The 12,202-nt window shown below is 36.5% G+C and overlaps 1 long non-coding RNA gene across 2 annotated transcripts in view; it reads left to right on the forward strand.

The window, feature by feature from the left end:
- LOC144332249 (uncharacterized) overlaps positions 1-11,649 on the forward strand; it is a 29,205-nt gene extending 17,556 nt beyond the window's left edge. Inside the window, exon 3 of one of the 2 annotated variants that reach the window (XR_013400152.1) lies at positions 11,202-11,649. This is a non-coding gene — a long non-coding RNA (uncharacterized LOC144332249). Of the gene's footprint in view, positions 1-7,504; positions 8,592-11,201 lie in introns of those variants that run through there. The other variant, XR_013400151.1, reaches the window with a different exon arrangement.
- Positions 11,650-12,202: the final 553 nt, after the last annotated feature.

The raw sequence follows: 12,202 nt of genomic DNA on the forward strand, positions 1-12,202 counted from the left end.
ACACATACTGCCCCACTTCACCTTCATCGCTGTGAAGTAGGTTGCCTTCTGTTTACCATGTTTTTGTCATTGGTGCCTAGCAGAGAACCTGATCCATAGAAGAGTCAAGAACTATTTTTGCAATAACAAATGAATGAGTAAAATCATAGCATGCCAAACTATTTCTATATGAAATTTTCAGTCTCTCTCTAACACAGCAAAATTTAACTACTGATTTCCCTATTCAGAAATTTTAGGACCAGGCATGGTGGCTCACACCTGTAATCCCAGTACTTTGGGAGGCAAAAGCTGGAGAATCACTTGAAGCCAGGTGTTTAACACCAGCCTGGCCAACATGGTGAAAACCCATCTCTACAAAAAAATACAAAATATTAGCTGGGTGTTTGGCACGTGTCTGTAATCCCAGCTACTCGAGAGGCTGAGGCACAAGAATCGCTTGAACCTTGGAGGTGGAGGTTGCAGTAAGCAGAGATCACACCACTGCACTCCATCCTGAGCAACAGAATGAAACTCTGTCTCACCAAGAAAAAAAAATTATTTCAAAAGAAATTTTAGTTTGGAGAGAGTGAAAATCTCCACTAAAATTATATATATATGTGTGTGTATATATATGTCTATATATAAAATTATATATGTGTATATATAAAATTATATATATAATTATATATAAAATTATATATATATATCTATTAGACAGTAGGAGTAGAAGTCCTAGTCAGCTTTCCCTCTGTCACCAGGTAAACAAGGCAGTGTATGTGAAGGATTGGAAGTGGAAAACATTGTGTTGCCATCTGTCCTCTTTCTCAGTCCAAATGCAAGCTCATTTGAACTCATTAGACCTACCACTCAATCCAGCAATGCCATTAGTGGGTATCTACCCAAAGGAAAAGAAAGATACCTGCACTCCTATGTTATTATTACAGCAATATTCACAATAGCAAAGATATGGAATCAAAGTAAGTTTCCATCAGTGAATAAATGGATAAAGAAAATTGGCATATATACATGATAGAATACTAGTCAGGCATAAAAAAGAATAAAAATATGTTTTCTGCAGCAACATGGCTGGAATTGGAGGATCATTATCTTAAGTGAAACAAACCAGGCCTACAGCGACAGACATTGCATGTTCTCACTCATAAGCAGATACTAAAAAAATAAAAAAGTGTTTTCATGGATGTAGAGTGGAATGACAGATAATGGAAACTCAGAAGGGTGAGGAGGTGGGAGGGAGGAGGATGGGTTAATGTAGTACAATGTATATTATTTGGGTGATAGATATCCTAAAAGCCCTGACTTGAAAACTACACAGTCTACGCATGTAACAAAATTGCATATGTACCCCATAAATTTGTAGAAATAAAAAGGAAAAGAAAAACACATAAAGTTCATTCTAGTAACTGCTACCTGTTTGGCACTGTTCTAGGAATTTCACATACTTTCAGAAAAACTAGTAGTTTTGTCTTCCTTATATATATCAGGAACCAGATAGATCTATGTTTCCTTTTTCCTTGAGTCCAAAAAAAAACCATTTATTCCAGCTGCCTTATACATTAAAGAACTTCTTTTGAAAACATTGGCAGGATACATTAGAAGGGGCCAGTCCTCAGCCCATATAACAGTGAAAGATGATGCATGCCTACAGCAGTGCACCATAGGAAAATATAATTAGTACATGCAGGGCACAGAAAATAATAGCGTCCAGTGTGCAGATCAATCAGTGAAATGAAGAGGTACCTAGAAGTATTGCTGGGCTGTGATTAGGAATGCAGAGTGTGGGGGTAACCTTTGATGAAGTAAGATCAAGAGGACATATAGCATATGATTGCAGCTATGTTTTATGAAATGTAGGAATTATATTTTACCCTAGATCTCAAAACATACATAAACCAACCACAGAGCTTTCTTGAACATGGTAGAGCCCACAGCCTCTCTATGTTCCCATCTTCCAGCTAGAGGATAGCAATAGCTAAGTTTAAGTAATAGGAGTGTTCTAGCAGAGTTTCCTGGAGGCCAAACCTGGAGAATATGCAGTTTATTTAATTTTTTTAAAATGGATATTCAAGGAATCTCTTATTTGAGCAGTTTAATCTAATGTCATATCTTCCACAGAAATTGATATTTGTAATTCTTACACATCATCAAGAGAATAACTCATCAATGTGTTGGCTGAATAACTCAAATTATAATATAATTCACTTATATGTTAACAACTGTTAGATGCCAGGCACTGTTCTAGATGCTTTGCACGCATTGGGGTAAGCTAATGACTCTGGCTTTCTTACATGTTGAGTTTGAAGTACCTGTGGATTTCCAGATAAAGATTAATTTGCTATTTTAGCACATACTAATTGTAAACCTAAAATGAGCCAGGCACTATTCTAGGCACCGGAGAAAAGAGGTTAAAAAAAAAGATGGTTCCTGTAAAAACATGCAATCTAGTAGGAAAGAGAGACCCAAAACTAATTGGAATAACATGGGGTAAGCTCCACTATAATAATAAAAATGACAATGGTGATAACAATTATAAATGCTGTAATTTATTTAGCACTTACTCTAAGATAGACATTTTATGCAAATGAGCTCATTAAATATTATTTAAAACTCTGTGACGTCCACATTCATATTTCCAAATGTATAAATGGAGAAACTGAGGCTTAGATAAAATAAACAACTCCATAAAATCCCTACTGGTCAGTAACGGAACTTGGATCCATTTGACCCCAAGGCTTGTGCTCCCTCTTGCCATCCTGTATTACCCCACCATTCCCACCCCCTTTTGATTTTCCAGAGTTATGAATGCAGTACAGTTAGGGTGCAGAGGATCTGGGGGCCAGACGGGTAGGAATAGAAAGGCTTCCTAGGAGGGCAAAATCTGAATCAAGCCTTAAAAAAATAACTTGGCATTTGCATTTGCTAAGCTGTGAAAGATGGGTACAGGTTGCAATGAAATAGTACAGTAAAGATTTGGGATCAAAAAAATTTCTGCTTTGTTTAAGAAACAGGGATTAGCGCAGATGGAATATAGGGTATGTTGAAAGAAATGAGAGAGATGTGACCAGAGAAACACATCAGAACCATGTCACCATTGTCCCAGAGGACCAGCTGTGTTAAAGAGCTGTGATTTTATTTCATAGAGATGATCCACCGGCCCCTCCCCTCCGCTCCCCTCCCCTCCCCTTCCTCCCTTCCCCTCCCCTCTCCTGTCCTCTCTTTTTGAGACGGAGTTTCGCTTTTGTCGCCCAGGCTGGAGTGCAATGGCACGATCTCGGCTTAGCGCAACCTCCCCCTCCCGAGTTCAAGCAATTCTCCTGCCTCAGCCTCCCAAGTAGCTGGGATTACAGGCATGCGCCACCACCACACCTGTCTAATTTTGTATTTTTAGTAGAGACAGAGTTTCTCTCCCTGTTGGTCAGGCTGGTCTGAAACTCCAGACCTCAGGGGATCCGCCCGCCTCTGCCTCCCAGAGTGCTGGGATTACAGGCATGAGCCACCGCACCCGGCCAAACCATTGGCTCTTTCTAAGCAATGGAATAACAATGGTTCATAACTTTTAGAAGATGGGGTTATACACTCATCAAATCTATTTCCCTAGAGCCTATTTCAGTATCTGGTACAGCGTAGATGTTTAATAACCGTTGTCTACTAATAAATATATATTTTTAAATCCATTGTCAGCAATGTGGAAGATACACTAAAGAAGGAAAAGACTGGTGGCAAGATATAAGCCAGGTGGTAAAATCTAAAAGAAAAGTCAGAGACAGAAAAGAAGTTGATATGGGAGAGACATTTGAGGTAGAATTGACAGGTCTTGGAGACAGCATGACTGTGTGATCTCAGAGAGAGAAAGTAGTTGAGAACAACTCCCAGAATTCCTATTTGTGTGTGATCCTCCATGGGGCATACAGAAGGTGGAGTCTAGTTGGGGATTTTGAGTTCGAGTTGCCTTCGGAACATGACTGCGCAGATTGCGTCCTGAAAGGAAGTGGCAGAGAAGAAAAATTCAAAATGACTACCAATAGGTTGCCCTCTAGAGGCCTCAGAGTTCTGGGGGCCATGAATGCATGGCCACGCAGGGTGAGCAATTGTGATGACAGAACAGAAAGGAAATCCAGATAAGATAACTCAAAGGAGAGATGAGCTAAAAATCAGCAACACGAACCATCACAAGTGGGTAGTTACGCTCGGCAGGAGATCCAGGCAAAGCCAGGGCAAACTTCTTAGCCTTTTCCTGTGGAAATTTATAAAGCCCAGATTGTAGAAAACGTCCTGATAGTTTTGAAGCTGGCATTTTAAGTTGGAACGTCTTCTCAAAGTAGCACATAACGGTACAATTCAATAACTCTGACCATTGTGGAAAAATGCCATGTGCCAACAGCGATTTTCCATAATTTTGTTCAGAAAATCTGAAAGAAATGCAAAAAATGGATTTGCAGCCCTGGCAGCAGGCAGAGAAACAGTAGCAGAGGGCTGCAGGCCAGTAATTGATGTTTCAAATATCACTGAGTGCTTTGCCTGTAATTTCAGGGGAGAATGATAATAATTAAAAGCACAAACTTACAAGTCATTTCTGAGGAGGAAAATGCTGAATGCACTTAAAGTGAAGGGGGTTTGTTGAAATGCTTAAGTTTTTCCAGCGAGCTTTCAGATATGCAATGATTAGTTTTATGTTCACAGAGTGACTTTCTCCTCAAATGTTCCAAAGTGCCACAAAATGGAATAGATTATTAACCCATGGGATTCCCTGGGAGCCAGAGATAAAACTATAGCCATATGATATTCCCGCATGTTCAGACATTACTTGATTGTACTGGCCTTTGTCACAAACAGCACAGTACATTCTTTAAAAGGATGAAATGAAACCTTTCCTCCTTCACCCGACTGACTTGGGGCTTTACTATGAGGCAGATTTGAGCTTGAGTCTGCATCCACCCTTACTAGCACTGTGACCTTAGGCAGGTCACTCTACTCCTCTCCACTTCCATTTTTTCATCTGAAAAACAGATAGAACAACAGCACTTAACATCTCATAGGGTGAGTATTGAGGATTACCTGAGAGAGTAAAACAATCAATATAATTTCCCACTTAAAATCCATGTTCAATAAATATTAGCTATTATTGATACTATTATTACTGCTAAAATGACAAAGGCACACTATTTTTATAATTATTTATTTTTGCTGACAGAATGCAATTTGCTCAACTACAGGTTGTCTAAATTTTCCTGATATTGTAAAACAAATAAACAAACAAACAAACCAGCCAGAGACTCAACTGAGCAGCATAATAACCCTTTCCTGAAAGGAATCCCCCACAGTTAATTAAATTCAGGGATTCAGTTTTCCATATCCCAGACCCTATTACCCATCGTATCACAGGCCCTGGCATGCGGTGAGCACTCTATAAACGTGGAGTCCATATATTTCTGAATCGGTAAACAGTTTTATCCCTCCTGAGAGGTAAGGGCCTCTGGTGCCTAACCACTTTCTGATGACTAATATTGTGCTTGTGCCCACACCAGTTAGCTGTGACATCTGGATTTTTTTCATGTGCAAACTCTCTTCTTTCCAAGCACTGACCAAGAGTGACTTTCTGCAGCTTGGCTTGACAGATGAGATAACTAGCTTAGTCTTTTCAGACAAAGCTGTGGGTTGACAGGGATATTGTAATTAACAAGTAAAGTGAACACACGAAGCACATGCTGTGATTGTAATGCCCACCATTAGCACTGCACTAAATAGAGTCATTTTGTATTTTTCTTTAGTACCATCCACCTCTTACTGGCCTATCAGAGTGAATTTTGTTCTCTGGACCACGTTGATTCATTCACTTAGGCTTTCACAGATGTGGCCTTACCTGTTGGCATGATTCTGAATGTAGACTAGTGACCAGTGGGAGAGGCAGGACATTTTACTGTTGTTTTTCCTCCTCAAAACAGGATCTTTTATGTCCCCAGAAAGCAATTTACACAAGATAGACATACTACGTAAACAGAGAGAAATGTAAGTTAAACAGGTGGCTTGTGTCAGCCTGAAAGGTGATACTGCCTTAACCAGCATGGCTTGGAGGCAGAATGAGGGGAGTCGTGATGAAGTTGTGATGCTGCTTCTCAACTCCTCCTAAACAATATGTTGGTAATGTAGTCCCACATAGCTTTTTGTTCAAGACACACCTTTACCCAAATGCAAGACTAAAGTCTCTCAAAGAACCTATGGCATTTTGCTAATTTAAAAACTCTAGATATGGAGTTGGGGGGAAAGGGCTGCATTTTCTCCCTGGAAACTGCAACACGAGTAACTGAGGTTCACTGGAATAAACAGCACATTCAAGGAAGTTGAAGACCTGCCAAGAAATAGTGAGGCAAGAAAAGAAAGAAGTACCAGACCATCTTGTTGATTTCAATTTGCAAACAATAACAAATAGAATTATTTATTTCTAGTTGAATTTTCTAAGCCAAATTCAGTTACTTTGTAATCACAATTTGTGTAAAAATGAAGGTTGACTAACCACCAATGATGAGAAGTTAAGAATTAAGAATGGCAGCATATTTATTTGGAAAAAATGAAATACGGAGCAGAGCTGCAAGAAAACTCTCAGAAAGGTAGGACTCCCTGGTCGGTCTACCTTGGTGACTTCGGTTACCTTAGGAACACTCAAATTAGATTCACATTCCTGGGCCAAGGGATCAGGTGTTTCCAGTTAAGAGTCAAGATCCTTGAGGTCTTCTGTAGACATCTCCTTTAAATGGATGACCTTAGGTGAGGGATTTGTCCAAATGTCCATTTGCTAAAGTTATGGGGTTTAAACTACTCCAGACTCTGAAAGACATATACTAACGGAATGAAGAGAACAAAGTGCAACTTAGATAGAGTTGCCCTAACCTGGTTGATATCAGAGTAACCTTCACATATTATTTAAACAGATTATGAGGACTCATTCAAGACTTAATGGGTACAAATCTCTGAAGGAAGGGCTTAGGAATCTGTATATTTATAAAGGTAATTCTGACATGTGGCCAGCCTGCTGTCAGATTGGTATTTGGGAAAACATTCATTCCCTCTGGTTCTCTCTCCAATACACCAATCCAGTCCTAGAACTATATGTTAGTTTACTTTTCCCTGAATGTTATATAAATAGAATCATAGAGCACATACATTGTCTAGCTTCTTTCACTATGCATACTTATTTTGACACCTATCTGTGTTATATAGAATGTATTAGTGGCTCATTCTTTTTATTAGTAAGTAGTATTCCACTTTATGGATTCCAGTTTGTTTATCCACTTATTTCTTGATGCACATATTGTTTTTTCTCATATCTAAACTACTACAAATAAAGCTTCTATGAACATTTGCATACGAGTCTTTGTATGAACCTATGCTTTCATTTTTCTTGGATAAATAGGAATGGTATGGCAGAATCATGTAATGGTTGTATATTTAACTTGTTAAGAACCCCTGTGGTGTTTTCCAAAATGGTTATACTCTTCTTTATTTCCTCCAGCAGTGTATGAAAGTTCCAGTCCTTCCACATTATCACCAGCACATATGTGGCAGCCTTAGAAACATCTTACATGGCAGGATGAGGAGCAAGTGAGAGACAAGAGAGAAGGGCTACACACTTTTAACAACCAGATCTCATGAGAACTCACTCACTGTCATGAGAACAGCACCAACGGGATGGTACTAAACCATTCATGAGAAATCTACCAACACGATCCGATCACCTCCCACCAGACCCCTCCTCTGGGGGATTACATTCAAATGAGATTTGGGTGGGGACACAGATTCAAACCATATCAGGTTTCATATTGAGGTCTATAATCACTTTTGAGGGTTTTTTGTATATGGTATGAGGTATAAATAAAATTTTATTTTTTGTATATAAACACTCAACTGTTGCAGCATCACTTGCTGAAAATACTATCTTATCTCCACTGAATTGCTTGTGCACATTTTCCAAAAGTAAGTTGTCAATCTTTGCATGGTCTATTTCTGGCTCTCTAGGCAGTACTATTGATTTATTTGTCTGTCTTTACGCCACAGCTACACTGTGTTGGCTATTGTAGCTTCATAATATATCTTAAAAGCGTATGGTATTAGTGCTTCAACTTTATTCTTTTTCTGAGTTGTCTTGAATATTTTAGGTGCTTGGCACCTCTGAATGAATTTTAGAATCAGTTTGTCAATGTTAACAAAATGATCCTGCTTGGGATTTTATTAGGATTCCATAAATTCTATAGCTCAATTTGGGAAGAATCAACATCTCAACAGTATTGAGACTTCTGACATATGAACACAATATGTCGCTCATTCAGTATGTATAGGTCTTTCACATCTTTTGTCAGATTTACCCCATGTGTGTTATATGTTGAAGGTGATTATTGATATCATTTTATTTTATTTACCTATTTTATTTATTTATAATTGTTTGCTTCTAGTATATAGAAATACAATTGATTCTGACATTGTTCTTGTTTCCTACAATCTTGCTGAACTAATTTATTGGTTCAAATGACTTTCTGTAGATAGGATTTTCAACATAATCATGATAATTGTGAATAAAAACAATTTTCCTTATTCTTTTCAAATGACTTTCTGTTTGGAATTTTTAAATGTATCTTCATGAGGGATATTGGTCTGTAGTTTTCAGGTATCAGAGTCATGCTGCTTCATAGAATAAGTTGGGAAATGTTCTCTCCCTTTAAATATGATGAAAAAGCTTGTGTAAAATTGGTATTGTTTCTTTCTCAAATATTTGGTAGAATTCACCAGTAATACCATTGTGGTCTAGAGTTTTCTTTGTGAGGATTTTAACTACAATTTAAACTACTTTACTAACTCTAGGGATAATTTGGGTTATCTAATTATTTGTGAATAATTTTAATAATATGTGTTCTTCAAATAATTTGTACATTTATTGTAATTTTTCAATTTATAATCCTTCTAATATCAGTAGAATCTTCAGCAATGTCATCTTTCTTATTTTTTACATTGGCAATGAAAGTCTTCAATATTTTTTTCTGATTACTCTGGCTAGAATTTTGTAAATTTTACTGATCTTACCTAAGAATCAAGGTTTGGTTCCACTGATTTTTTTTCTATTGTTTTTCTATGCTCTATTTTGTTTATTTCTGCTATCATATTTATTTGTTTACTTATTTATTCATCTGTTTATTCTACATTTAAATGTTTATTTGCCATTTTCTTAGGTTGGAAGCTAAAGTATTGATTTGAGACCTTTCCTCTTTTCTAATATAGGCATTTAATTCTATTAATTTCCCCCAGGTACTTCTATTGTGGCATTCCAAAAATTGTGATATGTTGTGTTTTCATTTTCATTAAGTTTGAAACACATTTTAATTTCCTTTTGATTTCTTCTTTCAGCTTTTTTAGAAGTGTGTTATTTTATCTACAAATATTTGGAGATTCTATAAAAATCCTTCTGCTACTGATTTTAGTTTACTTCCATTGTGTTCTGAGAACATACTTTGTATGATCTAAATCCTTTAAATGTATTGAGACTTGTTTTAGCATAGGATATCTTATTGCATATTCTGAATGCCCTTAAAAAGAATGTATATTATGGTACTGTTGAGTAGAGTGCTCTATAAATACCTATGAGGTCAAGTGGCTTGATAGTGTTATTGAAATCTTCTACATACTTACTAATTTCCTGCCTATTTTATTCTATCAGTTTCTGAGAGAGTAGTATTAAAATCCCCAACTATCATTGTCAGCTTATGAATTTCTCATTGATGTCCTTGATTAGTTTTTATTTTATGTGTTTTGAAGTTATGTGTAAGGGCATAAACATTTAGAATCAGATTCTCTTGATAATTTCACCACTATATTATTATAAAATAAAAATTTTGTTTCTGTTAATATTCTTAGTTCTGAAATCTACTTTGATACAAATACAGCCATTCCAGATTTCTTTTTATTAGTGTTAACATGTTATATCTCATTCCATCCTTTTTATTTTAAATATTTGTGTCTTTATATTTAAAGTATATTTATTTGTAAGTAGATTACAGTGGGTTCTTTTTGTGTATCCAATCTGAAAACTACATTTTAATTGGGATATTTAAATGATTTAAATTTAATTTGATTACTAATATGACTAGGTTCAAAACTATCATATTGTTTTATAGTTGTTACATATCCTCTTTCTTTCTTTTGTCTATTTTTTCTACTTTCTTTGAATGCATTGAATGTTTTTTATTATTTTCTTTTCTTTCTTTTATTGGATTACCATTAGCTACAACTCTTTTTTTTGCTATTTAGTGGTTTCATTAGAGATTATGGTATACATCTTTTAACATATCACAGTCTACATTCAAGTGATATCATATCACTGCATGTATGATATGAGTCTTATAAGAGTACATCAAATTTCTCTTCCCATGTTCTTTAGAATATTGCTGTAACACATTTTACATATATATATACACATATATATATAAAATAAGCCCCCAAATACAATCTTTTTATTTTTGTTTAAACAATCAATTATCTTTTAATAGTTCAAGTTTTACAAAAAAAACTCTATCTATCTATACAGGTTCTATTTGGGTCTTTTTTAACATCTTCCATATCTCCTCTTACATTTTTGAACATCTGGAATACAGTTATAGTAACTGTTTTGTTGCCATTTATCTGCTAATACTAGCATTTTGTCAGTTCTGGGTTGGTTTCTAATAAGTTTATTTTCTCATTTTGTTCTTGCTCTTTGAATGCTTGATAATTTTTGAATGAATGCCAGGCATTGTGTGTTTTATGTTGCTGAATGCTAGATATTTTTTGTATTCTCATAAATGTTCTTGAACTTTGCTCTGGGGTGCTTTAAGTTACTTGGAAATTTTTTTATCTTTGAGGGTATGGTTTTTAATATATATTATGTGAGACCAGAGCAGTGTTCACTGTAGTGATAATTACTCTCCACCACTGAGGCAAGACATTTCTGTGAACTCTGCCAAGTGCCTTATGAATCTTGAGGTTTCTGGTCAGGCTGCTAAGAATAATCAACACTATGAGCTTTCTAATCCCTTTTGGTGGTTCTTTCCCTGACCTCAGGTACTTTACACACACACACATATACACACACATTCATCCATACTCAGTTTAATACCTGAGGGATGCCTTTTTAGATCGCTGGAGTGCGTATTCTCTTAACAGCTCTTTCTTCTCTGATATTCTAGCCCTCTTGGCCTCCCTGGAGTCTCTGCTCCATGTCCTCTTCTCAGGGAGCCCACCACGCTCTTCAACGTGGCGAAACCCCACGTCTACTAAAAATACAAAAATTAGCTGGGCATGATAGCAGGCACCTGTAACCCCAGCTACTTAGCTGGCTGAGGCAGGAAAATTGCTTGAACCCAGGATGTGGAGGTTGCAGTGAGCAGAGATCACGCCACTGTGCTCCAGCCTGGATGACAGAAGGAGACTCTGTCTCAAAATAAAATAAAATAAAATAGAAAGAAAGAAAAAGAAAAGAAAGGAACAAAGAGGAAAAGAAAGGAACAAAGAAGAAAAGAAAAGAAAAAAAAGAAGAGAAAGGAAAAGAGAAGAAAAGAAAAATTCATAGGAGTTCACAGGAGTGCACTACTGTATACATGTTTGTTTCTATTTTTGTCCTTCATGACATTAAAAAGTTGGAATTTTCCTTCTCTAGTTTCCCGAGACTTTACTCTGGACATACAAATTAAGCAACTCTTTAGGAAGCTACTGGTCCCTCTGGTCTCCATTTAGAAAGTTGATGTGGAGTGTTTCTCTCTTTGCTGGTGAAGTTTCTAGAACTACCCATCTTAAAAGTCTTTATTTACTGGTCATTTTTCCTAGTGGCCACCCAATTTGTTTCTCTAAATGAGATTCCCATATTTGTGCTTTTTATCTGTCTGTCCTCATTCAACAACTTTACAGTTCAAACTCATCTTTTTATTTACCCATATCCCTGGAACTACACAAACTGACTTTTGCCAGCATACTTTCATGTGAGTCACCTCCTAGTTGCTCACTACCAATGTTAACATATGAAACCAGAGTTACATTATCATTTTCCCCACTCCAGTCACATTGTATTACAGTCAAATTCACACGTAATTTTATTTTTGGGTTTCCATTGCATCTGTCTCTGGCCTTGACCTTAGAAGGAAAAATAATTATTCTTGATGTGTATTTGGTACCTGCTGTGTCTTTTAATAAA

Source organism: Macaca mulatta, chromosome 10 (genome assembly GCF_049350105.2).
Source record: "Macaca mulatta isolate MMU2019108-1 chromosome 10, T2T-MMU8v2.0, whole genome shotgun sequence".
Classification (NCBI taxonomy): domain Eukaryota; kingdom Metazoa; phylum Chordata; class Mammalia; order Primates; family Cercopithecidae; genus Macaca; species Macaca mulatta.